Here is a 26577-nt window from a genome sequence, read left to right on the forward strand (position 1 = left end):
GTTTTTTTAAAATTAGACGAAGCAAGTTGATACCGCGTGAGCCTACACACTGACAATGATTCATCGTCGCTGATAAGTCTGTAATGTTAGATAACATCTGTGAGCACTGAAAGCAAAGCTTTACAGGGTCTAAACAAAGCTGAAGGTCCAGTCCTCCTATAACGGCGATATTAAAGGACTCGCCGACCGACATACAACTGGGCTGATAGTGGCGCACCCGGGATTTTCCTCGGTGCAATGTGGGAGTGATTAGATGAATATTTTGATTAGCAGTCAGCAATGTCAGAGCTAAATCAAGTCTTAACCAGACAAACCACTAAAACATAGTGTGTGCTTACATGAACATCGACCATTATCTCAGTTTTTAATTAACTATGTAGGTCAGGTGAATTAGTGTTTAACGTGGCTATTAAGTGCATGGTGCTGAGGGATTTTACGCCGCTTTTAGCAATATTCCAGCAGTATTACGGTGGGGGACACCAGAAATTGACTTCACACAATGTGCCCATTTCGGGAACCGAACCCGGGTCTCTGCCGTAACGAGCAAAAGCTTTAGTCACGAGGCTACCCGACCGCACCGCATGGTGCTGACATACATAGAGATCAGGGTGAATCGGATTCGAACCTACTATCATATGTTTCTGGCACACTCTAAGTACGCAACTCCGCACAGGGAATTGAGGGGAATAGACGTCTTGGACACAAAAGTTCCCTTACCTTTAGAATGTATACTACGTATACTCACCTATAGTCATGTGAAAAAATCGGGTGTTCTTTAACTCCTTTTGAGTAGTTATATCCTAATACAGTTTACGGTTACAGTGAGTCAATACGTTTTAAACGAAGCTTTGTATTTCAGTCTTACAACGGTGTGTTGGGGCCGCGGTAGGTCTGTTCGTCTCAGTCGCCGCAATTTCTCTGTGCAGAGTTGCCTCCCTTAGGCGTGCCAGAATGCTATGATTGTGAGTTCCTACCTAAGAACCGCACTGATTACACGTCAGCGCAAAAGTCAGGCTTATGGTATACGATATACCTTTGAGTGAGTGAGTGAGTTGTGTTTGAACAGTATTTCAGTTATATAACGTCATGTCGTCTCAATGTGGGAGAAATCCCGAGTCGATGCAGGTTTTAAACATGTATCATCAGGTGACCCCCGAAACGGGGGTGTGTATAGAGCAGACAAACCAAGAAGTTATGATCACGACGTATATGAGATTATATGCGATATAATAACCTATATTCTTAGAGTGAGTGAGTGAGTATGGTTTTACGCCACTTTTAGCAATATTCCAGCAATATCACGGCGGGGGACACCAGAAATGGGCTTCACACATTGTACCCATGTCGGGAATCGAACCCGGGTCTTCGGCGTGACGAGCCAAGGCTTTAACCACTAGGCTACCCGACCGCCCCTATATTCTTAGAGACAAAACGGCACAGCCAATTTCGGTGTCCTAGACGTATGGGCCACGAGTGCACCCTTCATTTCTTGAAATGTCAGCGTACCTCCGAAAGCATATTATTTTCTTTTTGTGTTCAAAACTGATGACTATAAATAAAGTTACTTGTATATAAGGGGTGCTTGTATGGAGTACATATGTGTGATATATACATAGAACAAGCAGCTTTAATTTTATTCTTATTTCAGACGTGGGAGAGTTTCTTCGCCAAACATCTTACAGAAAGATGCAACGTCACCGTGACGTCAGAGCAAGTGTCCTGAGACGATCATTGTCGATTGAGACCAGAAGGTTCATGTAATACGATAGACAATGTAATCGCTATAGACATTAAATCACACAGTGGGATACACAGTGTGTGTTTGTTATGTGTGTCTAGTTTGTGGTGGGGAACGAAAAACCATTCAAAGTGCAAAACAAGAGGTTAAGCAAACATATACCCGTTTTCAGCTGAACATGTACAGGTGAAATATTGCTGAAACGACCCCGTGTGTCGTCTCTTACGACAAGCATGGGTTGCTGAAGGCCTATTTTCTACCCCGGATCTTCACGGACAACATAATATATGTCCAATATCTCACCATGGGTTTCAAGTACATTCGTGCAATGCATTTTCGACCATCAGGGGTCGCTTCTGTCACGAGCAGATAACAAAGGCTATATCCACCCTTGCTCTGCCACGCCTAGGGGGCACGGGTGGCCCAGTTGTCTAAGGCGCCGCAATTCGCTTGTGCAGAGTTGCGTCCCCTGGGCCCGCCAGAAACCTATGATTGTGGGTTCGAATCCCGGTTCGCCCCGATTATGTTTCTAGGTTTGTCAGCACCATACCCGTGCTCGTGGGTTTCACCGAAGCGGTAAACGTCTGAGACCTGCATCACTTCGGGCTTTCCTCCCACATTAAGCTGACACGACGTGATATGACTGGAATACTGTTAAAAGCGGCGTTAAACCCAACTCACTCACTCACTCACTCACTCTGCCACGTCCATGTTACTTCTACGGCGGTGGTAAAATTTAAAATTTCTGTTGGGTGCATAAACCTCAATGTAACAAATGCTTAGATTGTTATGAAGCAACATATGTTGGAGCAACATATTCACGAGCTGCACTCCCTGACAAACAGCTACACGGACGTCAAGAAATAGTCAAAGATGTATTTGTTGTATGCAGTAACACGTAGAGTATTAATCTGAATTAGAAACCCACAGACCCTGTGTGGATTCCAGATCAGTATAGGTAAGAAACACCCCATGCTTGACTATGTCGTAATTGCCGCCTAGAACCTGAATGCTCTGTGATTTGTCTTACTGTGTGTCATCGTACACCAAGTTTGGTTGAGCTGTCGCTGCTAGCTTCACAACCATTGTATCAATATTGGCCTTTCGTTATTGGAAAAAATGTTGAAAGCTGACATTGATTCAACATTGGCCTTTCAATATTAAAAATATCTTAAAATCTGACAAACAATTACGTAAATCGATGTTCAGATCAATCATCAATCAGATCATCTAATCCAGACTCGATTATTTACAGACCACCGTCATATACCCATCTTTCCGAGGCAAGAGAGTTAACTGGCTAGAAAAATTCAGATTCCACCCTTGCCGAACTAGGCTGGAAGTTCTGGCCTCGATCGTAGCGCCACCAGTGGCTATTACCAGTTATGTCCCTTCTATGTTCCTCCTATTGACCAATCAGATTCCATCTCTCATATCACTTGCATTTGATTCAAACAAAATGGCGGCGCCAAGTCAAGACGATGGCTCGATAATCAAGATATTTTGGAAAACCTTTACAAGATGTAGATGTGCCCCAGGAATATCGAATGTTGTTAACCAAGACCAGTGGATTGCGCATTTTCAAAATCTTCACAGTATTGAGAAACACATTGATTGTGATAATAACTCTCTGATAACAGAGGGCGGTGGGGGAGCCTAGTGGTTAAAGCGTTCGGTCACGCAGAAGACCCGAGTTCGATTCCCACATGGGTTAAAGGGGTCCCCCGCCGTGATGTAATATTGCTAAAAGCGGCGTAAAACCATACTCACTCACATGCTGATAACAGATATACATGATGAGGATCGAGCTTTGTCTGACACAAATATGTGATGGTCTTAACATGCCTTTCAATGAATAAGGAAGTCCTTAGGAGTTTGCACAATTTAAAAAATAATAAATTTCCAGGGTCTGGCAGGTTCTAAAGTGAGTTTATGAATCAACAAGACATTATAGTGCACCTATTGTAATAAATAATTGTTCAACAGAATCCTTCACACTGCAGGTTTTCCAGAGGAATGGAGACGGAGCATAATCTGCCCCACGTTCAAGGGAGGTAGGAAGAATGAACACCATAATTACAGGGGAATATGTCTCATTGATACTTTAAGTAAGCGGGGGCACGGGTGGCCCAGTCGTCTAAGGCGCCGCGATTCGCTGTGCAGGGTTGCGTCCCTTGGGCACGCCAGTAACCTATGATTGTGGGTTCGAATCCCGGTTCGCCCCGATTATGTTTCTAGGTTTGTCAGCACCATACCCGTGCTCGTGGGTTTCACCGAAATGGTAAACGTCTGAGACCTGCATCACTTCGGGCTTTCCTCCCACATTAAGCTGACACGCCGTGATATAACTGGAATACTGTTAAAAGCGGCGTTAAACACAACTCACTCACTCACTCACTTTAAGTAAGGTATTGACTTCCATTCTAGAGGGACGCCCCTAGTATTGGTGTGACAATAACAATATCTTAGTGAAACACAAGCAGTTTTTAGACCAGGACCCACTTGCACAAAGCGATCTTAGCGCTAAGATGGTGGTAACTCCCATACTTTAACATAGGCATACAATAGTCTAAGCGCTAAGATCGTTTTGTGCAAGTGGGGCCAGGATACTCCACCATAGTCCAAATATTCAAGCTACTGTACACAAATACATCTCAAAGACCAAGGGTAGATTTTACTGCATCTTTATTGAATTTTCTAAGGCTTTCGACAGAGTAAACCACAACATTCTTTGGATATAACTTTAGTTTAATAGAGTTGAGAAAACTTTCTACGATTACTAGCATCGGTGTACTCTAACCTATCATCATGTGTTTGAATGAAGGATGGTCTTTCTGACTATTTCACCTGTAATTTCGGTTCCCGTTAGGAATGTGATTTGAACCCAAAACCTTTTACTATCTTATCTTAATGAACTCAAAGTGTTGTTGGAAAAGAAATGGTGGTCAAGGTTTATTTATTAGTAGAGAGATACCACTCCATTTGCATATATTATACGATATACGATTGTCGTCTGTTGGGGACCGTGCTTTACAGATACAAAAGAAATTAAATGGGGTATTTTTAAATGTCTGTGTATCCACTAGAATGGTAATAAATCTAAACAAAACAAAAATGGTTATGTTTCGACGAGGTGGAATATTGAAAAGCTACAAAAGATGGTATTTCAAAGGAGACAAATTGAAGTTGTGAATTTTTATAACTATTTAGGAACAGCTTTCATCCCTTACGTTGTCGTGGAGTAAGACCTTTAGTACCGTAACAGCTCAAGCAAACAAATCAATCAGATTCATCAACCACTATCAAAAGAAACAATACAATATTTGTCTGTTGTCGTTCCGATCTTATGTTACGGAGTTGAAGTTTGGGAAATATCGAAAAAAAAATTATTAGAAAATGTCTTAATATCTTTCTGAAAACGGTTGCTTCGTCTCTCTAAGGATAGACCTAAAATTATGTCGTATATTGGTTTGCTATAATGTAAGGGGAATCAGAATCATATGTAGTTTCTATCGTATACTGGTTTGCTATATTGTTAGAGAAATCAGAATTAGCTATATAAATATAGTTGTATTTTATGACGTATACTGGTTTACTATATTGTTAGAGAAATCAGAATTAGGTGTATTTTATGTCGCATTCTGGTTTGCTATATTGTTAGAAAAATCAGACTTATATGTAGTTTGGATATACTGCAGCTGGTTTGTCATATTGTTAGAGAAAGTATACTCTCACGATAAACAACGTGGGGTTTACTGTATGCCTCGAAAGGATATTGAAATGAGACGCAAAAATAATTAGTCTGATTTACTATGTGAAAGAGAGAGGCTTTGTCACTCTTGAAACCTTACACTAAAGGTCAAAACATTTCAGAGCATAACTAGAAACGGATGAGCAAATAGTCTATTCTGCTGACATTTCTTGTGCCAAGATTACTTCCCTTAGTTGCAAAAGGATCCGCTGTGGACTTTACTCCCACAGCATGCTGACATGCTGTGATACAACTGAAATAGTGCAAGTAGAATTAAGTAGAAGTGGTGCGGGTGTAACATGCTCTGTATATTTAACAGAATGGCCACTGGGTCGTTTAACATCATATTGAGTTACGTAATGGTGGTTATCAGATTGGGGTACCAAAATGTCAATTAATTCCATAAATAAAGCAAGGTTTTGTATCCTCCTAGGTGTGTACGGAAGGAAGGCTGTGCTCTAAGGCGCCGTAATTCGCTGTGCAGAGTTGCGTGCCTTAGTCGTGCCAGGAACCGCTAGTGAGTGAGGGGATCCCAGGTCATGATTCTTGATTTTATAGTGGGTTTAACTGCATCAAGCCGTCACATTATTTAAATACTGTTCAAAGCCGATTGACTCACGAAACTGTATCTCATATCAGAAGTGGTCATTGAATTATCTGCGCAAATGGTAAAAATATATGTGAACGGCGTGTCTTCGACTTGAGCGGAAAAACAGAGCGTCATTTACCACAGGATACACATTCAGTCTCTACATCACTGAATACCACCACATCCTTACCACAGGATACACATTCAGTCTCTACACCACTGAATACCACCACATCCTTACCACAGGATACACATTCAGTCTCTACACCACTGAATACCACCACATCCTTACCACAGGATACACATTCAGTCTCTACACCACTGAATACTTCCACATCCTTACCACAGAATACACATTCAGTCTCTACACCACTGAATACCACCACATCCTTACCACAGGATACACATTCAGCCTCTACACCACTGAATACTTCCACATCCTTACCACAGGATACACATTCAGTCTCTACACCACTGAATACTTCCACATCCTTACCACAGGATACACATTCAGTCTCTACACCACTGAATACTTCCACATCCTTACCACAGGATACACATTCAGCCTCTAAACCACTGAATACTTCCACATCCTTACCACAGGATACACTTTCAGTCTCTACACCACTGAATACTTCCACATCCTTACCACAGGATACACATTCAGTCTCTACACCACTGAATACCACCACATCCTTACCACAGGATACACATTCAGTCTCTACACCACTGAATACTTCCACATCCTTACCACAGGATACACATTCAATCTCTACACCACTGAATACTTCCACATCCTTACCACAGAATACACATTCAGTCTCTACACCACTGAATACCACCACATCCTTACCACAGGATACACATTCAGCCTCTACACCACTGAATACTTCCACATCCTTACCACAGGATACACATTCAGTCTCTACACCACTGAATACCACCACATCCTTACCACAGGATACACATTCAGTCTCTACATCACTGAATACCACCACATCCTTACCACAGGATACACATTCAGTCTCTACACCACTGAATACCACTACATCCTTACCACAGGATACACATTCAGTCTCTACACCACTGAATACCACCACATCCTTACCACAGGATACACCTTCAATCTCTACACCACTGAATACTTCCACATCCTTACCACAGGATACACATTCAGTCTCTACACCACTGAATACCACCACATCCTTACCACAGGATACACATTCAGTCTCTACACCACTGAATACCACCACATCCTTTCCACAGGATACACATTCAGTCTCTACACCACTGAATACTTCCACATCCTTACCACTGGATACACATTCAGTCCCTACACCACTGAATACTTCCACATCCTTACCACAGGATACACATTCAGTCTCTACACCGCTGAATACTTCCACATCCTTACCACAGGATACACATTCAGTCTCTACACCACTGAATACTTCCACATCCTTACCACAGGATACACATTCAGTCTCTACACCACTGAATACTTCCACATCCTTACCACAGGATACACATTCAGTCTCTACACCACTGAATACCAACACAACCTTACCACAGGATACACATTCAGTCTCTACACCGCTGAATACCACCACATCCTTACCAAAGGATACACATTCAGTCTCTACACCACTGAATACCACCACATCCTTACCACAGGATACACATTCAGTCTCTCAGCCACTAAGGAGCGATGGGGTATTCTAGTGATTAAAGCGTTTGCTCGTCACGCCAATATGAGAAGCCATATCTGGTGTCCCCCGCCGTTATATTGCAGAAATATTACTAAAAGCGGGGTAAAACCATACTCACTCACTCACACTCTCTAAACCACAGGATACCATCCCCACCATTAGCACGGGAATACCCACTCAGTCTCTCAACAACTACATGCAACCCACATCGTACTTACCACGAGGACACCTCCCAGTCTCTAAACCACTGGATATCCACCCATGCCCATACCATGGGGATGCAGGGCCGGTGGGGTAGCCTAGTGGTTAAAGCGTTCGCTAGTCACGCCGAAGGCCCGGGTTCGTTTCCCACGATGGTACAATGTGTCCCCCGCCGTTATGTAAAATTGCTAAAAGTGGCGTAAAACCATACTCACTCACACGCTGATAACAGATATACATGTACATGATGAGGATCGAGCTTTGTCTGACACAAATATGTGATGATTACAGATATACACGATGAGGATCCAGCGTGTATTCTCACACAGAAATATATGATGATCTTGACCTCTCTTTCACTGATGAGGAAGTCCTGAGTAGTTTTACTTGGCTTTGCTAAAAGCGGCGTAAAACCACACTCACTCACTCACAATGGAGATACCAACTCATGAACACGTTCACTTCGGGATACTCGTCATTGAATAACTCCCAATAGAAAAGTGTTGAAAGCGTCCGTAAAATATCATTCAGCTATACACATTTCAAAACACCATTTTTTTATTTCTGCTTTTAAAAAGTAAAATTATGTGATTAATATATGTGACAGGCATTATTTATGATCACTTGCTTCTCTACGGAGTAATAACAGGTCAGACATTATTTTATGGGTCGGAAAGGTAATGCTGATATAACAAGGGTCTACGAAAACAGGATTGACTTCATGTGCTTGTAACTTCATAAACTGTCGAATTGAAAGAAAAATTAAGTTAAAATCTATAAGTCAACCCTGTCTTCATTGATGCTACAGATTCTAACTACGTACCAATTAGAGCAAAAAAGATATAACGAAGATAATGTTAAGAGTAGTGGTCCGATCACAAATATTCAATGAAATACTTCATTAATTGCTTTTCGTACAGATAATGAATGCATATATCCTAATACCTGCACATGAGATGCATCACTAGTCAAGAGTTCGTATTGGGAGCGTAATGGATAGGCAATACAATTGGTACTGAAAACAGGATTATAATACAAAACCCTTTCCATTTTCATGCTAAAAGCAGTCCATTGGACGATTCCGACTTTACCATTAGCACGTGTTTATGTATCGCTGTCAGATAGTGAAGATACCAGATGTTCTGTGACTGTGATGAGAGTCAAAACTTACAGATTATGAGATGTAGGACAAAGTAATATACTAAATCGTAGCCCTGGAACCATTTGCCTGATGATGTTATTAATGCAGAAACAGTTGGTGAATTTTGGAGATTATTAAAAGTACCAATTTCTATATTGACCTAAATTTTGGAAGTCTGTTTTGTCAGACTGTACATTCTCACTTCAGACTTGGTTGTAGTGATCTTACTGCCATCGATATGAAAGACACATGCCTGGTACTGCAGCTCGTTCTTGTGAATATATGCAGGAAAATGTATGACACTAATTATTTCCCTGTCCCATTTATAATGATATAAGAAATTATCTATTCTTCTACTCTGAGGGAGTTGATCTTGACATAATATTGAATTTTAAAAATAATTTGACAAAGACTAAGAAGTTAGATATTTTGAAATCTGGACATTCCTACATAGTTCATTCCAAAAGGTTTAAACTAACATGAGACTATAAAACCCGAATATACTAATATTGCCACTACTCATTACACCAATCTGTTGTTCATGAGTACTTACTTCTTTTGCGCTTTTGTTGATTTCCGCAAAGCTTTTGATTACGTTGATAGAAAAGAAAATGCTGTACCTATTGATAACTAAAGGATGTCGTGGAAAACTGTCAATAGTTCTTAAGAAAATGTATTTCTCAGTCAAAGCATGTAATAAAACTGACTCGGGTACAACTCCTTGTTTTACTACTTCCAGTGGTGTTCGTCAAGGTTGCATCTTGAGCCCAGTCTTATTCATCTTTTTTTATAAACGAACTTGTTTCTGAAATTTACAAAGAATGTCATCATGGTGTGTTTGTGACACAAGATATTATAGATATTATGTTACTGCTGTTTGCGGATGATGTTGCTCTGGTGTCCTACTATGTGGTAGGCTTGCAGAAACAGCTTAATGTATTGCAGTCCTTTTGTTTAGAAGTAAACCTTGAGAAAACCAATGTTATTGTTTATAGAAATGGTGGAATTGTATAGAAGCATGAAAATTGGATATATGGTGTTAAACATTTAAAAGTTGCAAGTTATTATAAGTATTTAGGACTATTAATGTCCTCAAGATTAAATTGGTCCAAGACTTGTAAGACATTAGCGCTGCAGGCATCTAAGGCAATGTTTCCTGTTTATACATTATTCAAGGGAAAAAATATATATCATTTTCAACAGCAAATTAGATATTTGATAGTAAAATTCTACCCATTTTCTTTATATGGCTCGGAACTAAGGGGCATTTAATATTTTGAATCCATTAAGAAAGTTCACACTTTGTATTTTAAGCAGTGATTATGCATTGGTAAATATGCTTCAAATAAGGCAGTACTTGGTGAAACTGGTTGCTGTAGTATATACGTACATAGCCAGCTGCGTGTTGTGAAATATTGGATAAAATTATTAAAAATGGAAGCTCACAGGTACCCATTTCAATGTTACAAAATGCTAAAACAATTAGATGGTGAAGGGAAAACGGATTGGGTGGCTGGTGTTAGAAGCAAATTATTTAATACTGGATTTTCCTTTGTATGGATCTCACAAGACAGTGGTAATGAAAAACTATTTTTGCTCAAATTTAAACAAAGATTATTAGAAATATGTCAGCAAATGTGGGACCAACAAGTTTCCTCTTCACACTTTCTCAAGCATTATGCTGTTATTAAATCATTGTTACAACCAGAAAAATATTTAAGCATATTACAAGATAAAACTCAATTGAGAGCTCTTTGTGAATTTAGAATATCTCTCCATAACTTCCTTGTCAATAAATATCGTAGAACCAAGGATAGTGATTTTGACAATTGTATATGTTCTAACTGTACTACCAAGAGAATGAAGACGAATTTCATGTTCTTTTTATATGTGAAAAATATAAAACGTTGAGATTAAAATTTCTACCTAATTTAGATATTAGGTATAAAGGCAATCAATTGGTGATCAATTTCTAAGTAATGCCTATAAACAATGATAAGATTCATTTACAAGACCTGGTAGACTTCAGTTTCATTCTATCTGGTAATTATTTTTAAAAACTTTATATAATTTAATATTTAAAATACCGAGTTAATGAAATGATAATGTACGTGTCTATACAGTATGTTTTCATGGAATAAACGTTAATGTTCGCATGTGTAATTGTATCATTTTAATGTAAAATATTTCCGTCAATCATTTTTTTTAGAGCAACAGCACCCGGGAACATGTAAAATTACTCGCGTGTTCTTCCGAACACAGAGATCCACTTCTGAAAAACTATTAGGTGTTAACGAGATTATGTAAATCCCTAAAACAAGACTTTCTTGGTAGACTAATCAGGCTACCGCCCTGGGTGTACTGACCGAATTACAGTGGCAGACATTGTTTGAACTTCAATTTGTATGGGACAGTCTTTAAAGAGAATTTCACACATGCACGTGTTGTTCTAACAGATTGCGCTAATTAATTGGGCTGACATTGACATTCCTAATTATTGACATTGTTTTGTGACAAGGAAGCTATATCATAGCTTACCACTTAGATCGCTCCTATTGTGCACATGAGCTTATTTGTGGGATCAACCATTGTTATAAGCTTAGCTGATTGTATTTGTGTTCTCGATGTCCTGACAGCCGACACGAAACAAAGACGGTTATATAACAGTGTGTACTTGATCCGCATCGAAACATACCAGTACGAAAAATACGACCCTGTTAGCAAGTCAGTTTTGTTAAAGGACAACGCGTAGTTATTATCACCCGTTTTCACAAGACACACCTGTATTGAAGGTAAACCCGTTGTGGTATAGGTCGCTTAGATCGCTTGCAGCTGGTACAGGTTGGGTGTGTCCGCCGGGTGAAACAAACACCAGGAAAACATCGGGTCCACGACTGTATACGAAATAGACAATTGATAGCAAAGTCCTGTATTTCTGATGTGCTGGTAAAGAAATGTACAACTGTACATTGCCAAAAAGACAGTTATAACGACGGCTGATGTGAAACGGGGACACGGTGTGGATTTTCTACAAAACCAGTTTCGAGTGTCACCACTGAGGAGAATCTTCATGTATGGAATAAGGATGTTAACGAAAACTTTACGTGGTCTGAGGCGCTACAGGCCTGTCGACATGCGCAGAAGGAGTGAGTATATATGCTCGTCGCCATTTTGTATCATGGCATTTATTTGTTGCGCGACGCATTGAGCACACTGAAGCTCACTTAAAGAGGTAACTGTTTGTAATAGAAGCGATTGCGCCAAAAGCGTATATACCAGTTATCTTAAAGTATCGTTGTGGTTGTTACTATCCTTGTCAGAGAAGGACTCAGAGTACGGGGTGCAGGTGGGCAACCTCTACCCCCGGGATACACCCGACTCGCCTAAAATCGGACACGCCTAAAAAGATTTTGACCCGACTCGCCTAAAAATTTTTGAGCGAACTACGGTCGGTTTTGTATTTTAGAATAAGTATGTAACTATCAGAAATACATAGTAATGCATTTTATACACATAATGTACCTAAATGTTAGTGTTGTAGTCTCGGTCCCAATAGCGTAACCGACTGGTCTCTGACTGATTGAGTGAACGATGTCATGGCGTTGTTTTGATACAATCGGTGTCACTCTCGATGACATCACATCACTGATTGGTTATAAGCATTAACCTTAGACTCAAAAAGCCCCATCGAGTACATTGTGTGTTAGGTGACTTTAGATTAATTTCATTGAACAGATCGATCTTATGATCAATTTCATGAATCCGGTCAGCGCTACGTCATCTGCAAACGTAACGGTTAAACAACTATTAAAAGTACTGATACAGTCATTTGTGTATAAAATACATAAAACAAGAGAGAGCACACAATCTTGAGGAGCATCCGTAAATGTGAAGCTTACAGATGTTTTGATACCATTGACAGTCAAAAAAGGTCTTGCTTGTTTACAAGAAAATATTCTGTGCATTTAATAATTGTAGAATTAACAGACATGTTAGATAAGCTTTGCATGAACAGATAAATGAATAACATAGACATGATAGACATAGATGTGTCATATGCCAAAAATCGGGATCTGCCCTTAATTGCTGAATGTTATTAGGCAATAATGTGTTTTCGCGCTTGTATTATGTGATCACAATAGGGATCGTATGGACACAATGGCTGCTTGTTGTGGACAGCTTGGATGGTGACCGTCTGAAATGTCCACATCTCAAGGCAGACCTGGACGCTATAGTGTAGCATCTTAAGACAACGACCAGGATTCATAAACACTTCTTCAAATACGTCGTGGATTTAGATGAAATGCTTTGAATAATCATTCAGCACTTGTTTCCCAAACTAAATAATCAAACAGGGTGACAAGTTGGTTGCAGATGTAGTATTAAAAATCAACACGTACACTTACACATTATTCTCGTCCTCTTATCATCACTACAACCTCTCTTTCTTCTCTCTGTTTCTCCATCTTTGTAGGTCTGCTGTCTATGGCGTATCCTGTTATCCCCCCCCCCCCCCCCCCCCCCCACACACACACACACCACCCAACCACCCCACTTCCATCATCCTGTCCATCATCAATCAGGATTCGAACTCAGCCTGAATCACCGCAACTCCACCCCTCACAACGCTGTCCCCGACCTCCTCGTCTCACTACCAGCAACCAAAATAAACTGCCCCTCGTGTGGTATTACACCGAGTGGACCCTGATCAATGGCACAAATACAGGACGACATTTTCACCACAACACAAAAGAGACATTACACCGGTATATCTTCTTTCACACGCTAACTCAAGACGAGGAAGTAGTTGGATATCAATATCCTTAAATGGGGTATGGATACCGTTCTCGTAGATTCACACTTGTTCAAGGTTGGATTGTCCTATGCTTTTATTCAAATAGCTGACTAAGTATGGCCGAACATGAGATCATGAGATATGGCGAGGTTTCACATTGCATCTGTGTGCGCAGATCTCCTCGGTGACTTCCACAAGGTCACCGCCACCTGTAAGCTGTGTGCAGTGGAGTGACTAGATGTCACCAAGGGTTGTGCATCTGCCAATCATTGTATGACAGCTACCCGGGAAATTATTCTAAATGGGTCATTGCTCCTATGATCAATCACTGGGTTGTCTGGTCCAGACATGATGCGTTACGAGTTCATGTTACTGTAACATTGTTGAGTGGGGCATTAACAACAAACAAAGTACCATATGATTTTCGTGAAAACCGACTTAAATGAAGTTTATGTCAACATCTGACCGTCCTGTGTGTCAGCGTACCCCGACAGAATGCTCATGCCATCAACCACTAGGTTACCTGTTACATAGCAAAGAACTTGAGTATGTTTATCAACATGTAAATAAGTTGCTAGTATTTCCATGGCATTTGATTGTTTAACCAAACATTTTTTTGCGTTAAAACTTCTATAAACCTAATAAAATAGGTCATGTCCGTCCGCGGACTACTTCCGTGGTCATGTTGCATGATTGCGCTGTCGCTGGCGTCCTGGCTACAGTCTTTTTATGTTAACAATTAAATAAATCGTCAGGTTTTATTTGTTTATACTAACTGACCTCAATAACATTTGCGTTTATGGAGGTGACACCATAAAAATAGGTGTGCACACAAACGAAACCAAAAAATAAAGTAATTTCTAAATTAAGGTCCAATTTCAATCGTGATTAAAATATGTTTCGGTATAATTCTAAATTCAGTTTCAATTATGATTGAAATATGCTTCCGTAATGTAATGAAAGTTATCTCTTAAGTTTCTCATGTGAATACATTTCTCATTTATTTTTCATATTCACCTCGGTGAACATTTGATTGTTTTGCCAATGTATATGCTCTTCTGTATATGACATATTAAAACGCATATTTGCATACGCATTTCTTGCATACATGAAGATATATATTTGCAGATTTGAAAAAGGTATGGATGTTGCTGATAGTAATGATATTTGCAACTTACTTCCTGGATACCTGGTATTGTTTCACACCCCCACTCCCCGACATGAACCGCCCGAGTCACCCACACAAGCCACACAGCAATCCTCATCAACACCCGCGCCATCAACACTCGGACAGTCAACACCAAAAGAAGTTAAAAGATGCAGAAATGTAAGTATATTTAGTCAACGTGGATGTGTATAAACCAATTAATGTAACACTGATAAAATCATGTGAAAATAGACTAAAGACCGAAAAGAGAAAGAAAGCTAATACGTTTTCTATGGAACTCCCACAACTGGTTTGTTAGGGGTTTTGGTTAACAAGGGGTCACAGGTGACTGACTCGCCTAAGGTGCTGCAATTGGCTGTGCAGAGTTACGTCCCTTAGGCGTGGGTTCGATTCCCGGTTCGCCACGATTACGTTTGTCAGCACAAGATCCGTCCTTTAGGGCTTCACTACACGGGTTAACGTCTAATACTTGCACCACTTAGTCTTTAACATTGTCCATAGCGGCATACAACCAACCCAACTCACTCACGTCTCTTCATAAACCGGTAAGCGCGTGTTGAGCTGACTTGTATAGTACATGTATTATATATATGTTCTATATTACAGCGATTACCAGCAAATGGAACCGATTATCGCATCAGATAAACATCAAGTACAACCACAACAACACCATCCGCAACAACAGCAGAACAGGCAACAGCAAATAATTCAAGATTCCAAAACCAACACTAAATCACAACCACCCAGGACGAGGTAGACCCCTATTACAGTCATATCACAATAAACATATTTAGTTGCAATTGCAGTGGATGTATTTCTTGAAATTTAGATAAATACAGGTTGTATGTGTGTTTGTATATATGACGTTTTGCATCTTATATAAAATATAAGATTGTTTGTTAACCAATATTGTAAAACATCATTTGCAGTTCTGTGACAAAACAACTTGAGAGTTGGATAGTTGTGCTTTCTTCAACCGGATGTGACGTCACGCACTTCAACAAAATACCCGAATGGAAAGTGGTGGTCGTCGGTAAGACTCCGAAAGGCTGCAAGTAAGTATCAGTTATTTTTCCTGAATACACTATAATTATGAACATCGATGTGTGTAGTCAAGACTTATTATGTTTGTTTTAGATTTTGTTGTCAGAATTTAATTCAATTGAACCTCAACAAGTAGCAGTTTCTAAAGGTCATCAAGACATACATGGCATTTTTAAGTGAATGCGAAAAATGCAGTGTTGCGTCCCTTGGGTACGCCAGAAACCTATGATTGTGGTTCGACTCTCGGTTCGCCCTGATTATGTTTCTAAGTTTGTCAGCACCATACCCGTGCTCGTGGGTTTCATCAAAATGATAAACGTCAGAGATGCACACTTTGGGCTTTCCTCCCACATTACGCTGATACGCCGCGATATAGCTGAAATACTGTTCAAAACCCACCTTTTACTCGTTAGAATTAATTATTTTGTTCATTTTGTTATTACAGGCCGTCCAGCACCTCTCGATGTACATACCTCAACTCTGGTAAAGTGAAATCCCTAGGCTATGCCATCTCCAAACTCCTCCCGGGAAGTTCAGACAGCATGAAGATGATTGGTTACCTGTACGCCATCTCCAACGGAGCCAATGTCATCTACGACACCGAGTGTCACATTGTCCCGAAATTCAACCGTGTGGACTTCGTAATGTCCGGCAACACTACCAGCCTGGCATTCGCTGATGGCCCCATCTTTAATCCATATGGTCATTTTGGATACCCCATGTTATTCCCCCGGGGTTTCCCCGAGAGCGCGCTGTATGTCAAGGGTCCTCATCGATACCGTTTAGTGGACATAGAGGTTCCACTCATTCAACAAGGCCAAGTGAATTTCATATTAGGAAAACAAGACGTTTCTTATCTAAAACTGACCAAGGACCACAACATCACATTTGACCGGTCTTCTCCACCTGTCTGTCTGTCTGGCAATAGGTTTGGACCAATCGGCTCCATGAACACCGTGTTCCTATACAAATCATTTCTGACTATGTTCCTGCCTACCAAATGCAAAGGTTCATGTAGCACGGTGAGAGGATACTTTGCGCAAAGACTCTTAGCGGAAATAGGCGGTAGCACTGGTTTCCTGTCCTCAACAGCTTATTCTCTAACGCCCCCTACCGGCAACAACAAATTTGTGGTTGGTAAGCAGTCAACAGATAAGATCACCGAAAATTTAATCAGTTCGTTGAAGAACTGGAAATGCATTCCGAGTTTCAGCGCGTTTGCGTGTGCAAAATCCCTTGTTGATCACCTTGCGAAGCATTCGTTTTTGTCCAATAAAGACAAAGCCTTGTTCGACGCATGGGTCACAGACTTGAAGAAGTTCAACTACAAAGAACCAACGAGAAGAACCATTGCAGATGTTGATTCCAATCCTACCATGTGGAACCCGCAATTAACATATGCTTCGTCAAGGGTCATCCCTGCAGAGATTTTGTTAGGAACCGACTCAACCCAAAAGCATATTTCAAAGCACGTTTTCAAGAAACTATACGACACGTGTCCTAAGCTGAAAAACACCCTCTCGGATTGGCTCAACGCACCAATAACGGACATCATGTTAGTGGTGATATTCAATTACGAATTCCTTCATAAAAATCTCGCGTACCTAGAATTTTCTCATAGGAGATATTTCAGACATATTTTATATTGTGGTCCAAGCTATCCCGGGTTTGACAAAATTCTCAAAGAGACGAATATGGAACATATTACATACGTTGAAGGTGTGGATAAAGACTCGTGGTTCTTTCTATATAAGTGTCTCGTCCATGCCGCGAATATGAGACTTAATGTGAAGGGTTATCTCTACGTGGGAGACGACCTCCTCCTCAACCACTGGAACGTCATCGATCTCCCACGAGACACTTTCTGGATGCCAATGCCTGTAAGCTATGTCGAACGGAATCGGACAAGCAAATACTGGTGGTACTATTGGAATAAACCCATTGGAAGGAAAGCTGTGAATCTGTTCATGGATGATGTTCAAGATTCCGTGAAGAGGAACCCCAATGATTCAATTTTGAATAATTATTTAAAGGAATATGGTAAAAATGTGCATCTTAACAGGGCTGTTCATCGATCGATTGATGTGTTTTATGCGCCTGCTCGGTATAATGCAGAATTGATCAGACTTGGGAAGATGTTTAGGAAACATAATACCCTGCTTGCACTCGCAATTCCGATGTTGCAGGCTGGTCTGGTCAACTTTAAAGACACTGTTCACCTCAAGGGGAAAAGCCTGTGGAGGGAGAACAGGTCGAATAACCTGGAAGCGTTTAAACGTGGACTCGCATTATATCCACCCCTTCAAAGCGGGTAAGGATTTGGACAGTAAGAAAGGAAAAGACTTCTTTTGTGATTATTATTTTCCACTTTCGGAAACAAAGTTATTAGAAGCAAGGAAAAGATTGCACAAGAATAGGTAAAACAAAGCACCAGGCCGTTATGGTGATTGTAATAGTAAACCGTGTGAATATTAGATATGAAATTGTCTCATCAAATACATATTGAACAAAAATAAGTTCGGGATTTTGAATATGTTTGGTGATGTTTTTTATGATATAGCACACAAGTGCACTCAACAAAATCATGATCCATAACGGTTTTTTGTTCAGTATATATTGTTTTTTGACAGCGGACGGAAGTCTAAGTCGAAGATGTTTTTTTGCACTCGAGTTAATGACTTGCCTTCTGTTGGTATTAGTGAAAATGGCTGTTATGAGTGGTGATATGTTTTGATGTGTTTGTGGACATGCTATGCAATGTTCGAGGGACAGAAATGGAAATATAAAGTATTTATTTACACAGTGGGATATTTTTAATAAAATATGAAAGGAATTCCAGTGTTTACTTATTGCCATGACATTTCAACATAAAACGTCTTCAGACACCACTGTCTGGATAGGTTTTGTATTGTGAGTGAGTTTGCGATCCCAGCCTAATCCCAGCCACATCACGACTGCGGAAGCTGGATGTCCGTTTTGTACCCATAAGGGGAATCGAACCCGTCATCGTCGTGACGCGCCAACGCTGTAACAACTGGAACCGCCCGATTTGGTTATGGGGAATATATATACTTAAAATTAATAACGGACTGTTAAGCCAACACATATTTTACCATTGTTCATTTGAAAATACTAACAAACACGCCAGATACAATACATGAGTGAGTTGGGATCAACGCCGTCTGGAACGTTAACAGTAGTTCAAGTATTTCAGTTAAGTAATGAGAGGGGAGAGTGAGGGCCCGAGGTGATGAGAGGGGAGAATGAGAGCCCGAGGTGATGAGAGGGGAGAGTGGGAGCCCGAGGTGATGAGAGGGGAGAGTGAGGGCCCGAGGTGATGAGAGGGGAGAGTGAGAGCCCGAGGTGATGAGAGGGGAGAGTGAGAGCCCGAGGTGATGAGAGGGGAGAGTGAGAGCCCGAGGTGATGAGAGGGGAGGTTCAGAGCCCGAGGTGATGAGAGGGGAGAGTGAGAGCCCGAGGTGATGAGAGGGGAGAGTGAGAGCCCGAGGTGACGAGAGGAGAGAGTGAGAGCCCGAGGTGATGAGAGGGGAGAGTGAGAGCCCGAGGTGATGAGAGGGGAGGTTCAGAGCCCGAGGTGATGAGAGGGGAGAGTGAGAGCCCGAGGTGATGAGAGGGGAGGTTCAGAGCCCGAGGTGATGAGAGGAGAGAGTGAGAGCCCGAGGTGATGAGAGGAAGAGTGAGAGCCCAAGGTGATGAGAGGGGAGAGTGAGAGCCCGAGGTGATGAGAGGGGAGAGTGAGAGCCCGAGGTGATGAGAGGGGAGAGTGGGAGCCCAAGGTGATGAGAGGGGAGGTTCAGAGCCCGAGGTGATGAGAGGGGAGGTTCAGAGCCCGAGGTGATGAGAGGGGAGGTTCAGAGCCCGAGGTGATGAGAGGGGAGAGTGAGAGCCCGAGGTGATGAGAGGAGTGAGTGAGAGCCCGAGGTGATGAGAGGGGAGAGTGAGAGCCCGAGGTGATGAGAGGGGAGGTTCAGAGCCCGAGGTGATGAGAGGGGAGAGTGAGAGCCCGAGGTGATGAGAGGGGAGGTTCAGAGCCCGAGGTGACGAGAGGAGAGAGTGAGAGCCCAAGGTGATGAGAGGGGAGAGTGAGAGCCCGAGGTGATGAGAGGGGAGGTTCAGAGCCCGAGGTGACGAGAGGGGAGAGTGAGAGCCCGAGGTGATGAGAGGGGAGATAGAGAGCCCGAGGTGATGAGAGGAGAGAGTGAGAGCCCGAGGTGATGAGAGGAGAGAGTGAGACCCCGAGGTGATGAGAGGGGAGGTTCAGAGCCCGAGGTGATGAGAGGGGAGAGTGAGAGCCCGAGGTGATGAGAGGGGAGATAGAGAGCCCGAGGTGATGAGAGGGGAGAGTGAGGGCCCGAGGTGATGAGAGGGGAGAGTGAGAGCCCGAGGTGATGAGAGGGGAGGTTCAGAGCCCGAGGTGATGAGAGGAGAGAGTAAGAGCCCGAGGTGATGAGAGGGGAGGTTCAGAGCCCAAGGTGATGAGAGGGGAGGTTCAGAGCCGGAGGTGATGAGAGGGGAGGTTCAGAGCCCGAGGTGATGAGAGGAGAGAGTGAGAGCCCGAGGTGATGAGAGGGGAGAGTGAAAGCCCGAGGTGATGAGAGGGGAGAGTGAGAGCCCGAGGTGATGAGAGGGGAGGTTGAGAGCCCGAGGTGATGAGAGGGGAGGTTCAGAGCCCGAGGTGATGAGAGGGGAGGTTCAGAGCCCGAGGTGATGAGAGGAGAGAGTGAGAGCCCAAGGTGATGAGAGGGGAGGTTCAGAGCCCGAGGTGATGAGAGGAGAGAGTGAGAGCCCGAGGTGATGAGAGGGGAGAGTGAGAGCCCGAGGTGATGAGAGGGGAGGTTCAGAGCCCGAGGTGATGAGAGGAGAGAGTGAGAGCCCGAGGTGATGAGAGGGGAGAGTAAGAGCCCAAGGTGATGAGAGGGGAGAGTGAGAGCCCGAGGTGATGAGAGGGGAGAGTAAGAGCCCGAGGTGATGAGAGGGGAGGTTCAGAGCCCGAGGTGATGAGAGGAGAGAGTGAGAGCCCGAGGTGATGAGAGGGGAGGTTCAGAGCCCGAGGTGATGAGAGGAGAGAGTGAGAACCCGAGGTGATGAGAGGGGAGAGTGAGAGCCCGAGGTGATGAGAGGGGAGAGTAAGAGCCCGAGGTGATGAGAGGGGAGGTTCAGAGCCCAAGGTGATGAGAGGAGAGAGTGAGAGCCCGAGGTTATGAGAGGGGAGAGTGAAAGCCCGAGGTTATGCAGATCTTAGACGTTTTCGATGTTCCCTTGATCTTGATTATACCACATATTCGATGTATATTAGTGTACGTACAGGCATTGGATTGTCAATCTCCCCGAGGCAAGTGTGTTAACTGACATTATGGATATAAATTTTGGCTGGACTAACGAGACAATGCCTATTCCAATCAAAATCGCGTAACGAAATCGAAATCTGGTTTGTAAACTATCGTGCAGATTGCGGTTGATTGCAGTCTTTGCAAAGCATGTGCACCGCCAACCCGGCGTCAACAGATATTTTCCAGATGTTTTCATGTTTTAATGTGCTCTGGTAATTTGATGCATTTGCGATGTAAAACCAGTTTTATCACAATATAGATCATGATTATTAATCAGATCATCTTGACTGGGCGCCGCCATTTTGATTGAAGCAAATGTGATACAAGAGGCAGAATCTGATTGGTCAAAAGGAGAGGCATAGGAGGGACACAACTCGTAATAACCACTGGTGGCGCTACGATCGAGCCAGAAATGCCAGCTTAGCTTGGCAAGGGTGGAAACTGGACTTTCATAGTGAGTTAAATCCCTTGTGAATTGTCTGGTCCAGACTCGATTATACACAGACCGAAGTTATATAACTGGAATACTGAATGTGGTGTTAAACATCAGACAAACTAGCAGGCTTTCGAAACTCTCCCAGATGCAAACCTTTCTTCGATGTGACAAAAGAATGTATGACAAGAGAGATGACTTCCCCTTCAAACTTTCCCTGTATGTCAAGCAATATTCCAGCAGCTCTGCACGTTCGTGTCTACCGGTGGCATGTCATGCCAGCAACGGTCGCGGGAAATGCGGAAGGTGGAGTTTAGATAGTACATTACGACACTTTGATTTGAGATATAAAATAAATAACAACAATGTCCCCATTATGCATTTTCGATCCAAACATTTGTGGCAGAGAGCTGTAGACCAATACCCTTACATAGGAATATATTCCAACTGAGAGAAGTTTGGACCATAAAATCCTGTCATTGCAATTCATGAGCATCGATCTACGCAATTGGGATTCTATGACATGCATCAACCAAGTCAGCGAGCCTGACCACCCGGTCCCGTTGGTCGCCTCTATAGCGATTCTGTGGAATCCGTACAGAGTCGATCCAAGTGAAGACTGCCGAAACACACTGAAGGGCTTGATAAGGAAAGCTCGGAATAAGTACAGCAACAAGTACGCCTCCACGATTAGAGTTACTATGGACACGCCTATTATGTGACGCCATACAAATTCTTACTCTACATCAACCTCCATACAATGTGCCATTGTTCGAATTTTAATAGAGAAACCGGGCGTGACACATCTGTTACCTATTTTCGTGTGTATAGGGGCGGCTCAGGTTTATCCCTGTTTGGTGAACACAACATATATATGATTATGAATTGAATTTTTTGTTATAAACTGCTGTGTACTCGTTATGCAGACATGGAAGGGACCATGCAAACCCCTTCTACTTGTCCGTATATCCGCTTGTCCACTAGTGACACTCGCGATAAGCATCAGTATCAAATGCGGCGTAACGCCACCTCCATCTCATCAAATTAAGCCGCACGAACCCTTTAACGCACAGTGGAAAAACACTGGGATAACCTTGGGTTACAAAAAAAGCAAAAACAAAAAAAACAAACCTTGGGTTACACATGTTAACACGAGGCTGTTGGTTCGATTCACGTCATGGACTTTTCATGATAAAAAACTGTGACTTTTAACCAATAATCAAACACAATTGTGTTCACATCAAGAGTCAAGTTAACGAAACGTTAATTGTAAAACCTAGGTATTACAATTGTAATGTATTCAGCAGGTCTCGGGTATAGTTGATATTGCCTACCTTGGAAGTTTACCTTGGACATTTAGATGAACCTCCTGTTACATGTACTGTTGTGTGGCGACATCAGAGGTTTTTAATACCACTTAAAGTGATTATATAGAAGGGCCTTTCAATCCAAATGATTGTAGACATGCTGTAGACTCACAATAACATCAGCTTAATCGTTGTTCTTTAGTGACTCAACATTTCTATAAATACTCATATCTATAACAACCAAGACTCATATTATAATCACCCAACTGAAACCCAATGCGACATATTTTGTAGTCCGGGGCCCCACAAACAATCTTAGCGCTACGACTGTCAAACCACTGTTAAAGTATGGGAGATTTCACTATGACGCATTTCCTTCTGCGAGCATGTGAGGCATAGGACTCATCAATCAACCCTCGCACATCAGGGCTGTTGGACTCTCTGGCCAGATGTTGTAGCTTCCTAACCAGACAGCGTTCCTCTTATTCCAAACTCTGGTATGAGATTAAACTCTCAAACAACATCCATAATCACCCTGTACATTAATTAAAGTACGTTGTGTTGAACCGCTGATAAAGGTGGGTGGTCCGTAAAACGAATACACGTGAATACCCGTGACTAGGTGATAACGTAATCAAACCTTTAGCATCCAGGGCCGTTCCACAAAGAGATCTTAGCGCTGAGACGATCGAAATTCGTACACTATCAAATTATTTGAACTGATATCGTCCAAAGACCATCAAATAGCCAATGTCGTTCCACCGATTTACCCTCTGGAACTAGAATAAATCAAACTTGCGAAACCTCCTTATCTTTTGCATAATCAGGTTTATGCATATCGATTCAGAGTGAGGACAAACTAGCCTTTTCTTTCGAACAATATTCCAGAAGTTCCACCCTTTGGTATCTACGTTCCACATTTTAAAGGTACAATTGATCGTTCTCTTTCTGCGAAAATTTCAAAGAGCGTCATACGACCCTTGCTCAAAAGTTGTTAAATCAGGGTTGCAACATTCAAGGCCTCAGTAAACATGTGGGGGACATTTCCACATTTTACACATCAGTGACAAAAAATATGTCCGATGCAATTCCCTATTTTGAATTGTAATGCGTGTTCCCGTCTTTTCGCAGGTGAACAATTGACTTCCCTTTGCATGCGTTTAGGGCGGTTGCAACCGGTGGGGCAGGATACGCTCACCTTTCAGCGAACACCTAGTGCCATCACTGGTCGATAGTGATTCAAAACCATACGATCGGAATCGTACAATTGTGATTTCTGATAATCCCCCATTTTTATCCTTTTTATAGTCATACCGCTAAGACCCCTGTGTAGAACGTTTTGGTGAAACCCACGACCACGAATATAAAATGCTGACAAACCAAGACTCATAATCTGAGCGAGTGAGTGAGTGAGTTGGGTTTAACGCCGCTTTTAACAGTATTCCAGTTATATCACAGCGTGTCAGCTTAATGTGGGAGGAAAGCCCGAAGTGATGCAGGTCTAAGACGTTTACCACTTCGGTGAAACCCACGAGCACGGGTATGGTGCTGACAAACCTCGAAAACATAATCGGGGCGAACCGGGATTCGAACCCACAATCATAGGTTTCTGGCATGCCCAAGGGACGGAACTCTGCACAGCGAATCGCGGCGCCTTGGACGACTGGGCCACCCGTGCCCCCCTAATCTGAGCGAATCTAGGATTCGAACCTACGACCATTGGACCTTGACAATACTTAAGGGTGTAACTCTAAACAGCAAACTGCTACCCGAGAACACTTGGGTTAGAATTGGTCTTCCGCAACCCATGCTTGTCGTAAGAGACAACAAACGGGTCGAGTATTTACAGAGAGCCATCATATGGCTACAATATTGCTGAGTGGGGCGTCAGATGGGTCATAAGTGTATATTCTCGGCACCATATCCGTGTTGTTGACAGTATATCGCTGAAATCCGAATCTTCCCATATCAAGCTGACACGCCGTGATATAACCGAAATACTGCCCAAAGAGACGTTGAACCACACTGACGCATTCACATTGACCCATGATGCATTGCCAACATGGCTTGCCCCGGAATACCCTCAGGGTGAGCTCCTTTGTTTGATGGCAATGAGACTGCACCAAAAAGAAACTTTACTAGAGGTATGAATGTCACAAACTCAAAACATATATCAGACAAAACACTTGGTATATTTCGGATACAAACCATGGTAAAAACAAACAAACCGAGAACTGATAACGCCAGGGCGAGCACATGACCTTTTGGGGTGCACACATCATATTTTCATACACGCTACGGTAAGTGAACAGTGTATGAGCATCCTCGCTACGGAAATGAGGCCTTAAAAGCGTTTGACCTGTATTGTATAGTATTACACTCAATTGACGTCGCATCGAGGTTGGCAGTCTATTTATAACGTCAGGCGAGACGAGTCGCCATCCTTCGTTCAGAGCCTGAAACAGACATTGATCGGTGGGTGTGGTCTGTGTAAAGCACGTGGATCAAGATCACCCCAGATATGTTCAATGGTCTACATGACCTGAGACCATGCTGGCCAATGTAACACTGTGATGTCGTTAGTGTTAAGAAAAGTCCAATACGTGATGTGTTGGTTCTGGCGTCATTGGGGGCACGGGTGGCCCAGTCGTCAAAGGCGCCGCGATTCGCTGTGCAGAGTGGCGTCCCCTGGACACGCCAGAAACCAATGATTGTGGGTTCGAATCCCGGTTCACCCCGATTATGTTTCTAGGCTTGTCAGCACCATACCCGTGCTCGTGGGTTTCACCGAAGTGGTAAACGTCTGAGACATGCATCACTTCGGGCTTTCCTCCCACATTAAGCTGACACGCCGTGATATAACTGGAATATTGTTAAAAGCGGCGTTAAACCCAACTCACTCACTCACTGGCGTCATTGGGTACCACGTGTCTTGTGGTACATGGGAAGGGGGAGGTAAAAGGACAAGAGACATCTCTTAACCTCTTAGCATTCACGTTTCCATTAATAATAACCAGCAGGGTGGGTCCTCTCTTGGCCACATATTCCACCCTAAACCACGACACCACAACCTTTACCTTCGACTTCCCGCGCCATGCACTCACACCATGCACACGTTGTCTGCCATTCTCTCTGTACACAAAACATCGTCTTTAAACTGAAAAGAGAGACCCAGCGCCAGTTTAGCATTTGGCATCGCGGGAACGTCTTGGCCATCTCAGTCTCCGCGTTTGCTCTGTCAGTGTTGGTTCCCAGTGTGGTCTGCAGTATATAGACATACTTACCCTCTTCCCAAATTCCCTACAACTCATCCGTTTGCTTTTGTGGTCCATGTATTCCAAATGTCGCAT

General features: G+C 42.6%; 1 pseudogene; it reads left to right on the top strand.

Moving 5' to 3' along the window:
• Positions 1 to 11862: 11862 nt before the first annotated feature.
• LOC139450412 (uncharacterized) lies at positions 11863 to 18962 on the top strand (annotated as a pseudogene).
• The last annotated feature ends 7615 nt before the right edge of the window (positions 18963 to 26577 follow it).

Source organism: Haliotis cracherodii, unplaced genomic scaffold (genome assembly GCF_022045235.1).
Source record: "Haliotis cracherodii isolate W230 unplaced genomic scaffold, xgHalCrac1.p SCAF_8, whole genome shotgun sequence".
In the NCBI taxonomy this organism is placed as follows: domain Eukaryota; kingdom Metazoa; phylum Mollusca; class Gastropoda; order Lepetellida; family Haliotidae; genus Haliotis; species Haliotis cracherodii.